Source organism: Pseudophryne corroboree, chromosome 1 (assembly GCF_028390025.1).
Source record: "Pseudophryne corroboree isolate aPseCor3 chromosome 1, aPseCor3.hap2, whole genome shotgun sequence".
In the NCBI taxonomy this organism is placed as follows: domain Eukaryota; kingdom Metazoa; phylum Chordata; class Amphibia; order Anura; family Myobatrachidae; genus Pseudophryne; species Pseudophryne corroboree.
Window position 1 is genome coordinate 619,045,603 of NC_086444.1, and position 21,291 is coordinate 619,066,893.

The 21,291-nt window shown below is 47.5% G+C and overlaps 1 protein-coding gene across 1 annotated transcript in view; it reads right to left on the minus strand.

Moving 5' to 3' along the window:
• Nucleotides 1-21,291, minus strand: part of LOC134903265 (guanine nucleotide-binding protein subunit alpha-11) — a 170,474-nt gene that overhangs the window by 59,827 nt on the left and 89,356 nt on the right. The gene's annotated exons all lie outside the window — the stretch shown is intronic.

Here is a 21,291-nt window from a genome sequence, read left to right on the forward strand (position 1 = left end):
AACAGAAAACCATTTCCAGATTTAAAATGTGTAAAAGGCGCCTGGGTAAAAACAGAATGCTATAGTGCGGGAGAAATTATTTATAAAGACGGCATACGAAGCAAATCAGCTCAGCTTGTACCAATTCAACTTAAAGCAAATAAATACACTATGATTTTAATGTATAACAAAAGGTAGTGTTGTGGAGCAAAATACATGAAATGACTGCAGTAATCATTCCTAACGGTTCAAAATGTTCACCACTTAAGCTGATAATACAGCTGTAAGCAGAAATATTGCACAGAACCACAGAATGCAATATGCCTGAACAGATGGGTGATGACCAAGATCAACAGAATCTGGCTGTTTGGTGTTCAGGAAGAGTGGATGAGTAACTTTCACCTCCGCTGGGTGATAGTGATCATAAGGCAACTACAAATCAATAATATTCATCTATCAACCGCATCTGCGAATGTGTCTCATAGTAATTCAGACAACTTCAACTCTAAACATCAGGCATTGTGCTAGTTTTGGGTGTATGCATACTATTAATCAAAGTGTTATTTTTCTACTATTCTACTATTAGAAGTCCCACTTGAACTCTACAAGCCTATACTTCATCTGATGACCCCTGTGTGCGAGAAGGAAACACAGAGCTGCCAGACGGCAGAAAAATGAAGCCGGAAGCTTAAGACACAAACATTATTCCAATAAAAGCATGCGATATCGCAGATGTTTTATCCAAAAATTTAAAAAAAGGCGGCATTATTTTCTCCTTACATATTATTTCCAAGTTATGTTAAGGGCACACAAATAAAAATCAAAAGGGTGACATAAAACACATCACTAATTATTATTAACCATAAACTGTCCTGACTTTTCCAGCCACAGGCCAAGGTCTTCCCCCTTCAGGATGTGCAAAGTTATTTAATTGGACTTCATGTACTACAGATGTGTCCTTTTACGTTTAGCCTCCTTGCAAATTAAACGGCCCCTCTAGTCAAGCCATGCCAGGACTCTGTTCCGCCGAGCGTCTTTTCATGCTACTTTTTCCATTAAAATGGAACATAGGAACAGTGCGGAGAACTAGAAAAGGCAGCAACACGCCGAGGCTTTAGCCATAAGGAAGACCAGCTTCCAAGTAATAAACTTAAGATTCGCTGAATGTAAAGGCTGAAATGGAGCCTGTTTGAGAGCGCATAGGACCAAATTAAGATCCCACTGTGCTTCCAGCGTACGAAAAGGTGGTTGAATACACACTACAATCTGGAAGCAGGGCCAAAATCTGTACTTTCAAAGAATGAAGTTTTAAAGCTGGGTCCAAACCTCTCTGGAGGCAGGCCAAAAACACGCAGATGAAAATTGGATTTTAATTACCTACCGGTAAATCCTGTTTTCGTAGCCCGTAGAGGATACTAGGGATTCAATTAGTACCATGGGGTATAGACGGGTCCACTAGGAGCCATGGGCACTTTAAGAATTTGATAGTGTGGGCTGGCTCCTCCCTCTATGGCCCTCCTACCAGACTCTGTCTAGGAAAATATGCCAGAGGAGACGGACATACTTTGAGAGAAGGACACAAAAGGATAGTGTTAAGATTCCGAACCAGCAAACACAAACAAGAGGAAAGCCGTGCTAACCAAACTTGGAACAGGAACAGCAACAGCTGAACCAAACAACAATACTTAACCAAGAAACAGTGCAGGACGAACAAAGCACTGGGCAGGTGCCCAGTACCCTCTACGGACTATGAGAAAAGGATTTACTGGTAGGTAATTAAAAATAAGAATTTACTCACCGGTAATTTTATTTCTCGTAGTCCGTAGTGGATGCTGGGAACTCCGTAAGGACCATGGGGAATAGACAGGCTCCGCAGGAGACTGGGCACTCTAAAAGAAAGATTAGGTACTATCTGGTGAGCACTGGCTCCTCCCTCTATGCCCCTCCTCCAGACCTCAGTTAAGGAAACTGTGCCCGGAAGAGCGGACAGAACAAGGAAAGGATTTAGAATCCAGGGTAAGACTCATACCAGCCACACCAATCACACTGTACAACTTGTGATAACCATACCCAGTTAACAGTATGAACAACAACTGAGCCTCAGTAACAGATGGCTCATAACAATAACCCTTTAGTTAAGCAATAACTATATACATGTATTGCAGAAAGTCCGCACTTGGGACGGGCGCCCAGCATCCACTACGGACTACGAGAAATAGAATTACCGGTGAGTAAATTCTTATTTTCTCTGACGTCCTAGTGGATGCTGGGAACTCCGTAAGGACCATGGGGATTATACCAAAGCTCCCAAACGGGCGGGAGAGTGCGGATGACTCTGCAGCACCGAATGAGCAAAAGCAAGGTCCTCCTCAGCCAGGGTATCAAACTTGTAGAACTTACAAATGTGTTTGAACCCGACCAAGTAGCAGCTCGGCAAAGCTGTAAAGCCGAGACCCCTCGGGCAGCCGCCCAAGAAGAGCCCACCTTCCTTGTGGAATGGGCTTTTACTGATTTAGGATGCGGTAACCCTGCCGCAGAATGAGCTTGCTGAATCGTGTTACAGATCCAGCGCGCAATAGTTTGCTTTGAAGCCGGAGCACCCAGTTTGTTGGGTGCATGCAGGATAAACAGCGAGTCAGTTTTCCTGACTCCAGCCGTCCTGGCTACATAGATTTTCAAAGCCCTGACTACGTCCAGCAACTTGGAAGCCTCCAAGTCCCGAGTAGCCGCAGGCATCACAATAGGTTGGTTCAAATGAAACGCTGATACCACCTTTGGGAGAAATTGGGGACGAGTCCTCAATTCTGCCCTGTCCATATGGAAGATCAGATACGGGCTTTTACATGACAAAGCCGCCAATTCTGACACACGCCTAGCTGAAGCCAAGGCCAACAGCATGACCACCTTCCACGTGAGATACTTTAGCTCCACGGTCTTAAGTGGCTCAAACCAGTGTGATTTCAGGAAATCCAACACAACGTTAAGATCCCAAGGTGCCACTGGAGGCACAAAAGGGGGCTGAATATGCAGCACTCCCTTAACAAACGTCTGAACTTCAGGCAGTGAAGCCAGTTCTTTTTGAAAGAAAATAGATAGGGCCAAAATCTGGACCTTTATGGAACCTAATTTTAGGCCCATAGTCACTCCTGTAGGAAGTGCAGGAATCGACCCAGCTGGAATTCCTCTGTAGGGGCCTTCCTGGCCTCACACCAAGCAACATATTTTCGCCATATACGGTGATAATGTTTTGCTGTCACGTCTTCCTTTATCAGCGTAGGAATAACTTCATCCGGAATGCCCTTTTCCGCTAGGATCCGGCGTTCAACCGCCATGCCGTCAAACGCAGCCGCGGTAAGTCTTGGAACAGACAGGGCCCCTGCTGTAACAGGTCCTGTCTGAGAGGCAGAGGCCATGGGTCCTCTGAGATCATTTCTTGTAGTTCTGGGTACCAAGTTCTTCTTGGCCAATCCGGAACGATGAGTATAGTTCTTACTCCTCTCTTTCTTACTATCCGCAGTACCTTGGGTATGAGAGGAAGAGGAGGGAACACATAAACCGACTGGTACACCCACGGTGTCACTAGTGCGTCCACAGCTATCGCCTGAGGGTCCCGTGACCTGGCGCAATATTTTTTTTAGCTTTTTGTTGAGGCGGGACGCCATCATGTCCACCTGTGGCAGTTCCCAACGATTTACAATCTGTGTGAAGACTTCTTGATGAAGTCCCCACTCTCCCGGGTGGAGGTCGTGCCTGCTGAGGAAGTCTGCTTCCCAGTTGTCCACTCCCAGAATGAACACTGCTGACAGTGCTAGCACGTGATTCTCCGCCCATCGAAGAATCCTTGTGGCTTCTGCCATTGCCATCCTGCTTCTTGTGCCGCCCTGGCGGTTTACATGGGCGACCGCCGTGATGTTGTCTGACTGAATCAGTACAGATTGGTTTTGAAGCAGGGGCTCTGCTTGACTCAGGGCGTTGTAGATGGCCCTTAGTTCCAATATATTTATGTGTAGAGAAGTCTCCAGACTTGACCACTGTCCCTGGAAGTTTCTTCCCTGAGTGACTGCCCCCCTTCCTCGGAGGCTTGCATCCGTGGTCACCAGGATCCAGTCCTGTATGCCGAACCTGCGACCCTCGAGAAGATGAGCACTCTGCAGCCACCACAGCAGAGACACCCTGGCCCTTGGGGACAGGGTGATCAACCGATGCATCTGAAGATGCGATCCGGACCATTTGTCCAACAGATCCCACTGAAAGATCCTTGCATGGTACCTGCCAAAGGGAATTGCTTCGTAAGAAGCCACCATCTTTCCCAGGACTCGCGTGCAGTGATGCACAGACACCTGTTTTGGTTTCAGGAGGTCCCTGACCAGAGATGACAATTCCTGGGCCTTCTCCTCCGGGAGAAACACCTTCTTCTGTTCTGTGTCCAGAATCATTCCCAGGAAAAGCAAACGCGTCGTAGGGATCAGCTGCGACTTTGGGATATTCAGAATCCAGCCGTGCTGTTGCAACACTTCCTGAGAGAGTGCTACGCTGACCAACAACTGCTCTTTGGACCTCGCCTTTATGAGGAGATCGTCCAAGTACGGGATAATTATAACTCCCTTTCTTCGAAGGAGTATCATCATTTCGGCCATTACCTTGGTAAATATTCTCGGAGCCGTGGAGAGACCAAACGGCAACGTCTGGAATTGGTAATGACAGTTCTGTACCACAAACCTGAGGTACTCCTGGTGAGGTGGGAAAATGGGGACATGCAAGTAAGCATCCTTGATGTCCAGCGACACCATAAAATCACCCTCTTCCAGGCTTGCAATAACCGCCCTGAGCGATTCCATTTTGAACTTGAACTTCTTTATATAAGTGTTCAAGGATTTCAAATTCAGGATGGGTCTCACCGAACCGTCCGGTTTCGGTACCACAAACATTGTGGAATAGTAACCCCTGCCCTGTTGAAGGAGGGGGACCTTGATTATCACCTGCTGGAGGTACAGCTTGTGAATAGCCGCCAGTACTACCTCCCTTTCCCTGGGAGCAGCTGGCAAGGCTGATTTGAGGTAACGGTGAGGGGGAGTCGCCTCGAACTCCAGCTTGTATCCCTGAGATACAATTTGTACAACCCATAGATCCACTTGTGAGCGAACCCACTGGTTGCTGAAGTTTCGGAGACGCGCCCCCACCGCACCTGGCTCCGCCTGTGGAGCACCCACGTCATGCGGTGGACTTAGTGGAAGCAGGGGAGGATTTTTGTTCCTGGGAACTGGCTGCCTGGTGCAGCTTCTTTCCTCTACCCTTGCCTCTGGCCAGAAAGGATGCTCCTCTGACCCGCTTGCCTTTCTGAGGCCGAAAGGACTGCATTTGATAATACGGTGCTTTCTTAGGCTGTGAGGGAACCTGAGGCAAAAAAGTCGACTTCCCAGCAGTTGCTGTGGATACGAGGTCCGAGAGACCGTCCCCAAATAGTTCCTCACCCTTATAAGGCAAAACCTCCATGTGTTTTTTTAGAATCTGCATCACCTGTCCACTGCAGAGTCCATAATACTCTCCTGGCAGAAATGGACATTGCATTAATTCTAGATGCCAGCAGGCAAATGTCCCACTGGGCATCCCGCATATATAAGACGACGTCTTTTATATGTTCGATGGTTAGCAAAATAGTATCCCTGTCGAGGGAATCAATGTTGTCTGACAGGGTATCAGTCCATGCTGCTGCAGCACTACACATCCAGGCTGAAGCAATAGCAGGTCTCAGTAGAGTACCAGAGTGTGTATACACAGACTTCAGGATAGCTTCCTGCTTTCTATCCGCAGGATCCTTTAGGGCGGTCGTATCCTGAGACGGCAGTGCCACCCTTTTAGATAAGCGTGTTAGCGCCTTGTCCACCCTAGGGGATGTTTCCCAACGTAACCTATCCGTTGGCGGGAAAGGGTACGCCATCAGTAACCTCTTAGAAATAACTAGTTTCTTATCAGGGGAACTCCACGCTTCTTCACACAAATCATTTAATTCATCAGATGGGGGAAAAAGTCACTGGCTGCTTTTTCTCCCCAAACATAATACCCCTTTTGGTGGTAACCGGGTTAATATCAGAAATGTGCAATACATCTTTCATTGCAGTAATCATGCATCGGATGGCTTTTGTAGACTGAACATTTGTCTCATCCTCATCCACACTGGAGTCAGACTCCGTGTCGACATCTGTGTCTACCATCAGAGCTAGCGGGCGTTTATGAGCCCCTGACGGGCTTCTGAGTCGCCTGGGCAGGCACGGACTGAGATCCCGGCTGTCCCAAGGCTGCTGCGTCATCGAACCTTTTATGTAAGGAGTTGACACTGTCGGTTAAGACCTTCCACATATCCATCCAATCAGGTGTCGGCCCCGTCGGGGGCGACACCACATGTATCTGCCCCTGCTCCGCCTCCACGTAACCCTCCTCATCAAACATGTCAACACAGCCGTACCGACACACCGCACACACACAGGGAATGCTCAGACTGAGGACAGGACCCCACAAAGTCCTTTGGGGAGACAGAGAGAGAGTATGCCAGCACACACCACAGCGCTATATAACATAGGGATTTACACTGCTAATAAGTGATTTTCCCAATAGCTGCTTGCTTGTATCGATTTGCGCCTAAATTTATGTGCCCCCCCCTCTCTTTTTAACCCGTCTTGTACCTGGATACTGCAGGGGAGAGCCTGGGGAGCGTGCTTCCAGCGGAGCTGTGAAGGGAAAATGGCGCTGGTGTGCTGAGGAAGAAGGCCCCGCCCCCTCAGCGGCTGGCTTCTGTCCCGCGTTTTCTTTAACTTAATGGCGGGTTTTTTTTACACATATACAGTTAGGTGACTGTATTATGTGTATATTTAGCCAAAAGGTAATATAATTGCTGCCCAGGGCGCCCCCCCCCCCCCCCCCAGCGCCCTGCACCCTACAGTGACCGGAGTGTGTGGTGTGCTGTGGGAGCAATAGCGCACAGCTGCAGTGCTGTGCGCTACCTTAATGAAGACCGGAGTCTTCTGCCGCCGATTTCATCTCCTTCTTCTGTCTTCTGGCTCTGCAAGGGGACGGCGGCGCGGCTCCGGGAACGGACGATCGAGGTCAGGCCCTGTGTTCGAACCCTCTGGAGCTAATGGTGTCCAGTAGCCTAAGAAGCACACAGGTAGGTTTGCTTCTCTCCCCTCAGTCCCACGTAGCAGTGAGTCTGTTGCCAGCAGATCTCACTGAAAATAAAAAACCTAACAAATACTTTCTTTCTAGCAAGCTCAGGAGAGCCCACTAGGAGCACCCAGCTCTGGCCGGGCACAGATTCTAACTGGGGTCTGGAGGAGGGGCATAGAGGGAGGAGCCAGTGCACACCAGATAGTACCTAATCTTTCTTTTAGAGTGCCCAGTCTCCTGCGGAGCCCGTCTATTCCCCATGGTCCTTACGGAGTTCCCAGCATCCACTAGGATGTCAGAGAAATCCTATTTTCTCTTACGTCCTAGAGGAACTGCAACACCAAATTGAGATGCCAATGTGCTGTGGGAGGCACAAAGGGAGGTTGGATGTGCAGAACCCCTTTCAAGAACTTCTGGACCTCAGGAAGAGACACCAATTGTTTCTGAAAGAAAATGGACAAGGCCAAAATCTGGACTTTTATGGAGCCCAGAAGTAGGCCCACATCCACAGCAGACTGCAGAAAAAGCAGGAAACGTCCCAGATGAATTTCCACCACAGAATATTTTCTGCTCTCACACCAAGAGAATTCTTGATACCTCTGACATTGCTGCTCTGCTTTTCGTTCCTCCCGGTTGGTTTATGTGCATCACCGCCGTCACATTGTCCGACTGAACCTGAATGGCCCGATCTTGAAGATATGAGGCCTGCAGAAGTGCATTGTACACAACCCTGAGTTCCAGAATGTTGATTGGAAGGACGACTTCCTGACTTGACCATCTTCCTTGAAACTGCACACTCCGGGTGACCGCTCCCAAACCTCTAAGGCTTGCATCTGTGGTTAGCAGAATCCAATTCTGAATTACGAACCTTCGGCCCTCGATTAGGTGAGAAGTCTGTAGCCACCAGAAGGGAGATCCTGGCCTTTGGCGACAGACGGATCCTCTGATGCATGTGAGGTAGCGATTCGGATCATTTGTCCAACAGATCCAACTGGAAGGGGCTCGCAGGAAACCTTCCGTACTGAAGTGCCTCGTAAGAGGCTACCATTTTCCCCAGAAGGCGAATGCACAGATGCACCGATATCCGAGTTGGCCTCGGGACATCCCGAACCATCGACTGGATTACCAATGCCTTTTCCAACGTAAGAAAAACTTTCTGCGACTCTGTGTCCAGTATAATTTCCAGAAATGCGAGCCTCCGAGTTAGCTCTAAACGAGATTTCAGGAGATTTAGAATCCACCCGTGATGCAGGAGTAGTTTGGTTGCGAGACCAATGCTGTCCAACAACCTTTCCCTGGACGGAGCCTTTATCAGGAGATCGTCCCGGTACGGAATTATGTTCACTCCCTGCTTGCGAAGGAGAAACATCACCTCTGTCATCCCTTTGGTGAACACACTCGGTGCCGTCGAGAGACCAGATGGCAGGGCCTGGAACTGGTAGTGACAGTCCTGTAGTGCAAAGCGTAGATAAGCCTGGTGAGGCAGCCAGATTGGAATGTGAAGGTACGCATCCTTGATATCCAGAGACACTAGGAATTCCCCCTCCTCCAGATTTGAGATCACTACTCTCAGAGACTCCATCTTGAATTTGAACACTCATAAGTACAGGTTCAATGATTTTAGATTCAAAATCGGTCTCACCGAACCATCCGGTTTCGGTACTACAAACAAGTTGGAATAGAACCCCTTGTTTTGCAGCTGAGGTGGAACTGGAACAGTGACCTGAATCCGTACCAGTTTTTGAATAGCATCCTGTAAGGTTAAGCCTGATTTGAAGAATCTGAGGTGAGAGCTCCTGGAACTCCAGTCTGTAAGCCCTGGGAAATAAGATCTATGACCCAGATATCCTGGCATGATGCTATCCAGATGTGACTGAAATTTCTTAGTCGGGCTCCCACCTGCCAATCCTCCAAGCCACGCAGTCCACCGTCATGCAGAAGGCTTTGAGGAGGCAGAACTGGAGCTCTGTTCTTGAGAACCTGCAGTCGCTGGTTTGCGTGGTTTACCTCTAGCACCTCTGTTGGCAGTAGAAGATCTTCTGACTTTGCCCTTAAACTTGGCAGTCCGAAAGGACTGTAGGGTAGGTCCTGAGTATATCTTCGTGGTTGGGGGAACTGCAGAAGGAAGATAGTGTACTTACCCGCAGTAGGTTTGGAGATTCATTTGTCCAGTTCATCTCCAAATAAGGCCTCTCCTATGAAGGGAAGGCCTTCCACGCCTTTCCTTGAGTCCGCAATCCCCTGCATGCTGATACTGTCATAGCAGTAGTGCGTACATTAAGCAAACCTACTTCTTATATGGCTTCCACCATAAAGTTCACAGAATCCTGTATATGTTGCAGGAGCAACACAATCTCCCCCATAGATAATTAATCCAACCCTTCAATAAGGTTACCCGACCATTTAGCAATGGCTTTAGTAATCCACGCACATGCTATAGTGGATCTCTACGGATACATCTACCATCGGTGGACTGTCCCATTTTTTCCTATCCTCAGGAGGAAAAGGAAAAGATGAGAGTAACCTTTTAGGGATTTGAAATTTCTTATCAGGATTAACCCACAATTCTTCAAACAGGGTATTCAATTCCTTTGACACAGGAAAAGTGACTAAGGGCTTCTTTTTTACATTAAAATAAGATTCCTCACACTCCTCTGTTACCTTATCAGGAATTTGTAGCACATCTCTGATAGCTTCTATAAGAGCATGTATTCCCTGTGACAGAGCAGCATCCCCCCTCCTCCATGTCTAACACCCTCAGCGTCAGAGTCAGACTGCAGGTTATGGGCCAGAGTTAATTTTTGTGGACAAATGGCAAGGGACTGAGACGCTTGTTTGGGGACTGAGTCTCTGTTCATAATCTCATCCACAGACTGTCTTAAGTATTGCGTCTCTTTTTCATTGCGGGCCAATTTATTATTGATATTGGAAGTCATTGCTTTGATGGAATCCAGCCACACTGGTTCAGCCCCGCTAGCCTGAGAAAGTGCACTACAGTGAGTACATAGTAGTGAGCTCCCTGGGGGGGAGTAACACTCTGCCGTACAGGATACACACTCTTTGCCTGACATATTGTAAATGTGGCAGCACACACACAGGAAAGGTTAAAAACAGAATTAACCCACAAAGAGCCATTTCAGGGAGACACAGAGGTATTTGGAGCCAGCACACCGTGCCCTTATCGATAATGCCAAGCTTAGCCGGGTCGCAGACTAAGTATCCTGATCGGGTACTTCGTACACTAATAATCAATCTCCCCCCCCCCTCCCCCCCGCTACTATAACCCCCTGGTACCACTGAGGTAATTTGGGGTCACACCGGAGGAGCTGCGCGTCCCTGTCAGTCAGTGTCTGTGTCCACTGCAGAAGGAAAATGGCGCTGGTGAGCTGCTGGATCCTCTCATAGTGAAGCACTGCTCCTTCAATGGCGCGTGGTCTTTTTTTAAAAATTATTTTCTTATACTGGCTGAGGTCATTTGTGCTTAAAATGGAGACTAACATTTTAAGGCTTTGTTTGCCAGTGTGGGTACTGTGTACAGTGTACTGATACGTAGTTGTGTACAGAGTCTGGAGACGCAATCCGCCGGCTTCGTACTCACCACTCTTCCTTCTTCTGACTTTGTTAGGGGTGGCGGCGTGCTGTGGGAATGTACGCTCGCCGTGGTAGGGCCTTTTGAATAGTTCTCTCAGGAGCTCAGTGTCCTGTCAGCGGGGAACAGGACCATTAACCCTTCAAGAGGTTGGGCTCTAGACAAAAGTCCCACGGAACAGACATGGCATCCACTGCGAAAAGCCAATGGGTCCCTGGTACCTTGTAGTTGTGTCGAGAGGCCATGAAATCCACTTGTGGGAACCCCACTTCTAAACTAACTGTTGTCAGACCTCTGAACAGAGATGAACACCACAGATAGCACCAGAATAAAGGTATATAGAAAAAGATTCAGGGCTGCCTTCGCTGCAGTGCTGTTTGTGCTACCTTGATGAATTACAGTGTACGGGTCGTTGGGTCGACACAACTTAGGTCAACAGTCATTTGGTCGACACTGTCATTAGGTCGACATGAGTTTTTGGTGTCTTTTTCTCTGTAAAGTGACGGGGAACCCCAATTAGTGCACCATGTCCCCTCGCTTCGCTCATTACCGTTAGGTTACTGTTCCAATCGTAGTCTACCTGGATCGTTAAGTATGAAAAAAAATACAAAAAGTGGGGAAAAATAAGATTTTACTTACCGGTAAATCTATTTCTCGTAGTCCGTAGAGGATGCTGGGGACTCCGTAAGGACCATGGATAATAGACTGGCTCCGCAGGAGATAGGGCACTTTAAGAAAGCTTTGGATTCTGGGTGTGCACTGGCTCCTCCCTCTATGTCCCTCCTCCAGACCTCAGTTACAGAAACTGTGCCCAGAGGAGATGAACAGTATGAGGAAAGGATTTTTGTAAATCTAAGGGCAAGATTCATACCAGCCACACCAATCACACCGTATAACTTGTGATAAACTACCCAGTTAACAGTATGAACAATAACATAGCCTCGGTTCAAACCCGATCAACTATAACATAACCCTTATATAAGCAATAACTATATACAAGTCTTGCAGAAGAAGTCCGCACTTGGGACGGGCGCCCAGCATCCTCTACGGACTACGAGAAATAGAATTACCGGTAAGTAAAATCTTATTTTCTCTAACGTCCTTCTGGGGACTCCATAAGGACCATGGGGATTATACCAAAGCTCCCAAACGGGCGGGAGAGTGCGGATGACTCTGCAGCACCGATTGAGCAAACAGGAGGTCCTCCTCAGCCAGGGTATCAAACTTATAGAACTTTGCAAAGGTGTTTGACCCCGACCAAGTAGCAGCTCGGCACAGTTGTAGTGCCGAGACCCCTCGGGCAGCCGCCCAAGAGGAGCCCACCTTCCTAGTGGAATGGGCCTCTACCGATTTAGGCAATGGCAATCCTGCCGAAGAATGCGCCTGCTGAATTGTGTTACAGATCCAGCAAACAATAGTCTGCTTTGAAGCAGGAGCGCCAACCTTGTTGGCCTAGCTGTTCTGGTCACATAAATCTTCAAAGCCCTGACCACATCCAGGGACTCGGAATCCTCCAAGTCCCGTGTAGCCACAGGCACGACAATAGGTTGGTTCATATGAAAAGATGAGACCACCTTGGGCAGAAATTGAGGACGAGTCCTCAACTCTGCCCTATCCACGTGAAAAATCAGGTATGGGCTTTTATATGATAAAGCCGCCAATTCCGAAACCCGCCTTGCAGAAGCTAAGGCCAACAACATGACCACTTTCCAAGTGAGGTATTTCAACTTCACTGTTTTAAGTGGTTCAAACCAAGGTGACTTGAGGAAACTTAATACCACGTTAAGGTCCCAAGGCACCACCGGAGGTACAAAGGGAGGCTGAATATGCAGCACGCCCTTCACAAAAGTCTGTACTTCAGGAAGAGAAGCCAATTCTCTTTGAAAGAAAATGGATAAGGCCGAAATTTGAACCTTTATGGACCCTAATTTTAGGCCCAAATTCACTCCCGTTTGAAGGAAGTGAAGCAGAAGGCCCAACTGGAACTCCTCCGTAGGAGCAGCTCTGGCCTCACACCAAGAAACATATTTTCGCCATATACGGTGATAATGTTTCGACGTCACGTCTTTCCTAGCCTTGATCAGGGTAGGAATGACCTCCTCCGGAATCCCTTTTTCCGCTAGGATCCGGCATTCAACCGCCATGCCGTCAAACGCAGCCGCGGTAAGTCTTGGAACAGACAGGGCCCCTGCTGCAGCAGGTCCTGCCTTAGAGGAAGAGGCCACGGATCTTCTGTGAGCAACTCTTACAGCTCTGGATACCAAGTCCTTGGCCAATCTGGAACCATGAGGACTGTTCTGACCCTGCTTATTCTTATTATTCTCAACACCTTGGGTATGAGAGGAAGAGGAGGAAACACATAGACCGATCTGAACACCCAAGGTGTCACCAGAGCGTCTACCGCTACCGCCTGAGGGTCCCTTGACCTGGCACAATACCGCTTTAGCTTTTTGTTGAGACGGGACGCCATCATGTCTATTTGAGGCAGCCCCCACCGACCCGTGATCTGTGCGAAGACTTCTTGATGAAGTCCCCACTCTCCTGGATGCAGGTCGTGCCTGCTGAGGAAATCCGCCTCCCAGTTGTCCACCCCCGGGATGAACACTGCTGATAGTGCGCTTACATGGCCTTCCGCCCAGCGTAGAATCCTGGTCGCTTCTGCCATGGCCACTCTGCTTCGCGTTCCGCCTTGGCGGTTTACATGAGCCACTGCCGTGACATTGTCTGACGGAATCAGAACCGGTTTTCCCGAAGCAATTCCTCCGCTTGACGCAGGGCGTTGTATATGGCTCTCAACTCCAGGACGTTGATGTGGAGACAAGTCTCTAGATTTGACCAGAGACCTTGGAAATTTCTTCCCAGTGTGACTGCTCCCCAGCCTCGGAGGCTTGCGTCCGTGGTCACCAGGACCCAGTCCTGAATGCCGAATCTGCAACCCTCTAGTAGGTGAGCACTGTGCAGCCACCACAGGAGAGATACCCTGGTCCTGGGAGACAGGGTGATCCTTTGATGAATTTGTAAATGGGACCCTGACCACTTGTCCAAGAGGTCCCATTGAAAAGTCCTCGCATGGAACCTGCCGAAGGGGATGGCCTCGTATGAAGCTACCATCTTCCCCAGAACCCGTGTGCAATGATGCACTGAAACCTTTTTTGGCTTTAATAGGTTCCTGACCAGGGCTATGAGCTCCTGAACCTTTTCGATCGGAAGAAAAACCTTTTTCTGGTCTGTGTCCAGAATCAGGCCCAAAAAGGTCAGACGCGTTGTAGGGACTAGCTGGGACTTCGGTATATTGAGAATCCAGCCGTGTAACTGCAACGTCTTCATGGACAGAGACATGCTGTAAAGCAACTTCTCCCGAGATCTCGCCTTTATGAGGAGATCGTCCAAGTATGGGATAATTGTGACACCCTGCCTGCGCAGGAGCACCATCATTTCTGCCATTACCTTGGTGAAAATTCTCGGGCCGTGGAAAGCCCAAACGGCAACGTCTGAAATTGGTAGTGACAGTCCTGCACTGCAAATCTCAGGAACGCCTGATGAGGGGGGGAATATCGGAACATGAAGGTAAGCATCCTTTATGTCCAGGGACACCATCCAATCCCCCCCCCCCCCCTTCAGGCTGGCGATGACCGCCCTGAGTGATTCCATTTTGAACTTGAACCTCTTCAAGTACAGGTTCAGGGATTTTAGATTTAAAATGGGTCTGACCGAACCGTCTGGTTTCGGGACCACAAACAGGGTTGAGTAATATCCCTCTCCTTGCTGGAGATGAGGAACTCTGATAATCACCTGTTGAATATACAATTTTTGGATTGCTGCCAACACTAGCTCCCTCTCTGACGGGAAAGCCGGAAGAGCCGATTTGAAAAACCGGCGAGTAGGCAAGTCTTCGAATTCCAGCCTGTATCCCTGAGAAACAATCTCTAATGCCCAGGGATCCACCTGCGAGCGAACCCAGACGTGGCTGAAACACCGAAGACGAGCCCCCACTAGATCTGCCTCCCCCCGGGAAGCCCCAGCGTCATGCGGTGGACTTTGCAGATGCAGGGGAGGACTTCTGCTCCTGGGAACTAGCTGTGAGCAGCCTTTTTCCCTTGCCTTTTCCTCTGGCAACAAAGGACGATCCCCGTACCTTCTTGCTCTTATTGGAACAAAAGGACTGCATTTGATAATGAGGTGGTTTTTTGTATGCTGCGGGGGGACATAAGGTAAGAAATTTGACTTACCAGCCGTAGCGACAAGGTCCGAGAGGCCGTCTCCAAACAACTCCTCTTTATTCTGGAGCTTAGCAAACAAATGTCTCTTTGAGCATCTCTCATATACAAGGCAGCCTCCCTGATATGCTCTATGGTCATTAAAATGGCATCCCTATCTAAGGTGTCAAGCTCCGTAGATGAGGAATCTGCCCATGCCACGACAGCACTACAAACCCAGGCCGACGCCATAGCCGGTCTAACAATAGTACCGGAATGAGTGTAAATGTGCTTCATGGTAATTTCCTGTCTGCGATCAGCAGGATCCTTGAGGGAAGCCGTATCCTGCGAAGGCAGTGCCACCTTTTTGGATAAGCGTGTCAGCGCCTTGTCTACTTTAGGCGAAGATTCCCATCGTATCCTATCCGTTTGTGGAAAAGGATACGCCATAAGAATCCTTTTGGGAACTTGTGGTCTCCTATCTGGAGATTCCCAAGCCTTTTCGCACAATTCGCTCAGCTCAAATGAGGACGGAAAGGTGACCTCAGGCTTTTTCCCTTTATACGTGTGTACCCTCGTGCCAGGGACAGGGGGTTCCTCAGTAATATGCAAAACCTCTTTAATGGCAATAATCATGTAACGAATACCTTTTGCCACCTTTGGCTGTAATTTTGCATCTTCATAGTCGACACTAGAGTCAGTATCAGTGTCGGTATCTGTGTCATCGATCTGGGATATGGTGCGCTTCTGAGGCCCCGAAGGTCCTGGCGCCACAGGGACAGGCATGGTCTGGCTACCTGACTGATCCCTAGCTACAGCCTTGTCTAACCTTTTATGCAATAGATTGACATTTGCATTTAAGACATTCAGCATATCCATCCATTCCTGTGTCGGCGCTGCCGACGGCGATGACATTCAAGCACTCCCCCTCCACATTAAGCGAGCCTTCCTCGTCAAACATGTCGACACACGCGTACCGACACTTCACACACGCACAGGGAAACTCTTTTCTGAAGACAGTATCCCCTTTAAGGCCCTTTGGAGAGACAGAGAAAGAGTATGCCAGCACACACTCCAGCGAGGAAACTTGCGCCGTGGTCACAAGACCCAATCCAGAGCGATCAAGGATCAACCCTGGAGATGATCAGGAACAAGCCACCAATGTAGAGATTGACAAGTGTAGCCTGACAGAACCACCCAAACAAACCCTGCATTTGCCTCTGGGGGGGGGGGGGATACAGTGTAAGGCATGGGCAGGAATAGTACAGTACGGCTGGAAAAGCAAGGTGACAGCGACTGCAAGACCAAGCCCGCCTCTTCATCCCCTCTAACCTGCTGCTCTATTCTAATATGCACTCAGTGCAGCCGTACCTTATTTTTCTTTAGCATGGGTTTGGGAGGCGTGTCAGCGGGAGACCTAAAGCATATTTCTTTGCACCTGAGTCCACCACTCACGAGTTCCACCACTGTATATACTGTATGTGCAGTGTCGCTATATATAGTGAGGTCTGAAGGAATGTGGGGTATCTGATCAACATTTTAGGGGTATGTAGAATGATCTAATGCCAGGACACATGGAGAGGCCGAGTAGTATTAAAAGGGCACGAAGAGAGGTCTGATGGCCATTTAACAGATTTAAAGACAATAAAATTATGATGGGATCCAAAAACAAACAAACATAATTTTCGTCCCAGCGCGATCACCAACGGTAATTTAATATTACACTGGGCACAAGTAAAATACAGAGCCATAGTAATGCATTTTGTCTTTGCAGGTTTGGCTTTGTCCGTCATAATCCCTATGGGATCTTGCTGTATATATAGCAGACACAGGAGTAATAAATCCCTTGAAATAAGACAAAAAGACACTTCACTGAGCAGCTTCACGATAGTGCCAGAACAATAAAGACAATACAGTAGTAGTAATAATATAAACAAACAACAACAACTCAGACTTCCTGAGGAAGTAGAAGTGGAGATGAGCTGAGGGTTGGTTCTATATCGGAGGGGCTGAAGGGACCTTGTGACGTTTTGAGGGGAGGAGCAACGTCACCAGGGGGAGGAGCTACGGGCGAACAGGGTACCCGAAAAGTACCCTCGCGGGCTCGCTTCGCTCGCCACGCTTCGGGCACGGTGGCTCGCTCCGCTCCGCTTCGCTCACCACCTAATTACTAAAGGTAATAGTTGGTGGCGTGGATAGTAGAGAAACTATCCCGCTGGCCTAGCTCCTCCCCCTTGCGCCGTAACTCCTCCCCCTTACGGAAAAGGTCCCTTAGCCCACTTGATTCTAGCATCTACCATGAGCTGAGCCTTGAGGCACAGGTCACTGAGCAGCACAGTATGCAGTAAGGAGAAAAACTTACTTTCACTTTCTGCTTCACTGCAGAGGGGAGACCAGCATAGACAAAAGGGGTATACACAAGGTGCGATTAACTACCGATATGGACTATATAGTAAGTGCATATCGCACCGTGTGTATACAGCTTGCAATGCCAATGTGTGCTCCCGTGGAGTCGGCATCACAAGTAGAAATAGACTGTACAGGTACGTCAATTTTGTCTTTAAAAGTGTACAATCTAGTACTTTGTATAGTCAAAATTGACCATAGCAAAACAAAAAATTCCAGAGCCAAAATCGCACCGTGTGTATAGTCAATATCGGTGGATGAAGGTAAGGTAAATAGTGCAAGTAAGCCTATAAGCAGAATCGCACCATGTGTATGCGGCTCTACAGTAGTTCACTTCTGTCCCCCACATTGTTGCATTCCTCCTCAAGAGGAGAGAAATGCACTTTACAGTGGAGAAGGAAACACTTGGTGTAGCCAACACTGGAAGCCTGAACAGGGTGCTCTTCCTTACATGAAGCCTCCCCTAACGAACCTGGAAAGATGGCACCGCCATCCAGGACAGTGCAGATCGCCCAGCACTCTCTAACAGGGTGCTGGCGTGCACTATTCCCGGGTCAGGCGGGAGCGCTGTCGGGGGTCACTGTGGTACAGATGTTATAACCAAACTGAATGAGGTACTAATTATGTCACCTGTGCCTAAGATGGTTATCCTTAAAACCTGGACTGTTGGGGTGCCTTGAGGACAGTGTTTAGGAACCACTGCTTTATGGGCTATACTACGCAAAATGCTTAAATTCTAAAACAAAAAAGCGTTATAAAAAGCACCATAAAAAGCATCAGATCTGCAAATAAGATATCCCTGCTCCCATTTGCTTATGTTTAAATTCCAGTGTGCTTAGAGATAGCAGAGGGAACTAAAGTAAGTATATGTTTGCATTTATGTTTTGGTAAGTTTTTTTTGTTTTTGTTTTTAAATAATTACCTTTGCAAATAGATGTCATTTCACATTACCTAAGCCAAGCAAGAAGTAAGGCAAATCCTTTACTATTATAGTTACTATTAAATGCTAGTTTATTAAGCTCTGGGGATGAATGTCCAAAGCTATTCAATTGTCCGCACTGTGAACCAGCAACTAGTGAATCTCACCTTGCACGCTATTCAGTTGTGAGCAGAAAGCCAACTCTACTAGTGTCTTAGGGCTAGTAGCAGTGTTAAGGAGTGTGCTAACAACAACGTGCCCCGCACTTAAGTCGGGAGATGCAGTTTATGGCGACTAAGCCCTGCAGTAAACTGCATCTTTAGATTTACCGAATGTGATGTGGACAATTGAACAGCTACAGGCACTTATCCCCAGAAGCTTAAACTCACCTTCTATTGAATTTCCCTTTATAATTTGTATAAAATGTTTTTATTCAAAAGGATAACAGGACTAATGGTGCCCATACATTAGGGCGATTGGTCGCGATGCAATATCAAGCTGCGGTTTCCCCAGTAGGCAAGGCTGCGATAAATCGCATCTGTAGTGGGTTTTTCTGCATTCGATGCTTAAAAACCACATCGCAATTGCATATGCGATGCAATAAATATTAAGTGCAGCACATATCTTGAGATGCGAGTTTCGACCAGCGTACCTGCGCATCGCATCAGGGGGACACATGAGATTGACATGCGAACCATGCAATATACTGCACTGATGCGGTCGTAATCGCATGATAGAACCCGATATCACCCTAGTGTATGGGCACCATAAGAACACACAAATGTACTTACATTTTAAAAAGAAAATGCATCTTTTTGTGGATCACAGTAATAGTTACATGGAGAAAAATATTAAGAATCTGTGTTATACATAATGGACCTAGGCTTATACTTTGTTCACTTCCTGAAACCTTTGCCCACACAAGCCTGCATCAAAGTTAATGAAGATTAAATGCAGACGCTCCTGTAAGCTAAAATGCTTTATGGATGCCAAAAGACAAAAAAAGACACCTAATTTGGACATTGGAACAGGGATTGGCAAGACATGTAACTGGTGTTTGACTGTTGGCAACATATCACTGTCAACTTTAATCACAGGGTGAAAGAAGAAAAAAATGTAGGAGGGCAAGAGACTTTCACAGAGGTCTTCACTGTAAGACAGCTGGCATGTGGTATGACAATGGAATATAAGACCCTTTCTTTCATTAGTGTAATAATGCCAGCCAACCGAGAACAATCCTGCCACTCATTCAGAGCACTATGATCTGAGCTAATAAGACCACACAAATACAGTAAGGGATCCATCTGTTTGTTGCAAGGCATGAACAGCCAGATCTCTTCCAGCAGCTGAAAGATGATCACACACATCTCAACAGAGGAACCGTTACATAGATTAACGTATCGGTTAATATCATTTCAGTAGAATTATGGTTATGCATTTTGATTGTTGAGGAGCCACACAATACCGGTATTATTATTTTTTGTACCGTCTTGACCACGCCCAGCCAGACTGAATTTAGCTAGAAGCTAAACCCATCTAAAGTAACGTGCGCAACATGTAGAGTGCAGTTTGGGTGTTCTTTTCGCACATTTCTGCTTTCCAGCACAGATGGCGGGGAGCTGCCAGCCGAAATGCCTGCACTTGTTTGTGACCGAAGCAACAACTGAAGTTAATTGTTGCTCCATCGGGCACTATCTAGTGGCAGCCAGGGCAAAAAAGAATTGAAATCACCCCACAGAATGCATCCTTATGTTACAGCAGCGTTTTACCAGGCAGTTATCGGGTTCCGATTTAATAAAGTCATGATTTTTAAATAAATGCCAAGCTGGCTGACAGGAACCTGTCAGTCATACGGTGCGTGTCCATTAGAACAGAAGGTTTTTTTTTTTTTATTTAAGGTATGTACCTGGTCAGACATCAAAGTTAGTAGCAGCTCCTTAGAAACAATATTCTTGGAATACTGTTATGAAATATGGAAGGCTAGCATAGCAATAAAAAAACCTTTTCAATCTATCAACAAAATAGGTCTTGCAGCTTCATTTTACTCAGTCAGCTCAGGATTTCACAGGTTTGAAACTCTCAAAATATTGAAGAGGAAGCTGGTAAGAGTTACTACTATGTGGTATGAATCCCTAAGGGGGTTGGCAAGTTTGCAAAAAAAAATAAAAAAAAATCCCTATCAGGTAAAGCCATATGAGGTGTCATACAGTTGTCCTCTAATATGCTGCATTCTCTACTGACAAAAAAAATGAGGCTACTGGATTCTAAGTGAGAATAGGAATTAACATTATAAAATGTTTTTCCTTATATTGCAACAAGTGAGGTGTCACTTTATCCTTCTAATTCAGTAATACATGGGGAACTATTTATAGAGTGCTTAGCCCACAAGATGGTATTATGAGGCTGCTGTCTCTTGCAGCACTGACTAGCTGTTCTACCCGTTCTTCGCATGGGAGTTTGATTTTCATGGTTGTAAATATAAATGACTCTTAAAAATTTGATAAATCTAGAGAGAGAGAGGTATATTTGAGACATCTTAATGTAAGTAAATATTAATCCATGGTTCCTGTTGTTACCCGAAGAGCACCTGTAGCAGATACAGGAAAAAGTAACAGGACCATTTTTGCAGTTTATTAAATTCTACACACTGTAGGTAGGGAGGCCAATCCTGGGCCATTTTTTCTATCCCGAGATTCGGGATTGAAAAATGCTTAATCCCGGGATTCACGGGATTGAGGTAAGGATCACTGTAGGGAGCAGGGAGAGTGGATGTGGAGGGCAGTGAAAAAGGATGTAGGGAGCAGCGTTGGAGGGTGGGTGTACGGAGCAGCGCTGGGGGGTGGGTGTATTTGCGGTGCAGGAGGGAGGCTGTAGGGAGCAGCGCTGGAGGGTGGGTGTATGGAGCACTGAGGGAGGGTGGGTGTAAGTACTTTTAGACGGGCAGCAATAGACACACACTGATCGCGCCGGCGGCCTTTCGAATTGTAGCGCTGGCCGCCTCCCTAATTGGCTGGTGGCCGGCGCTACATTTCAAATACCGC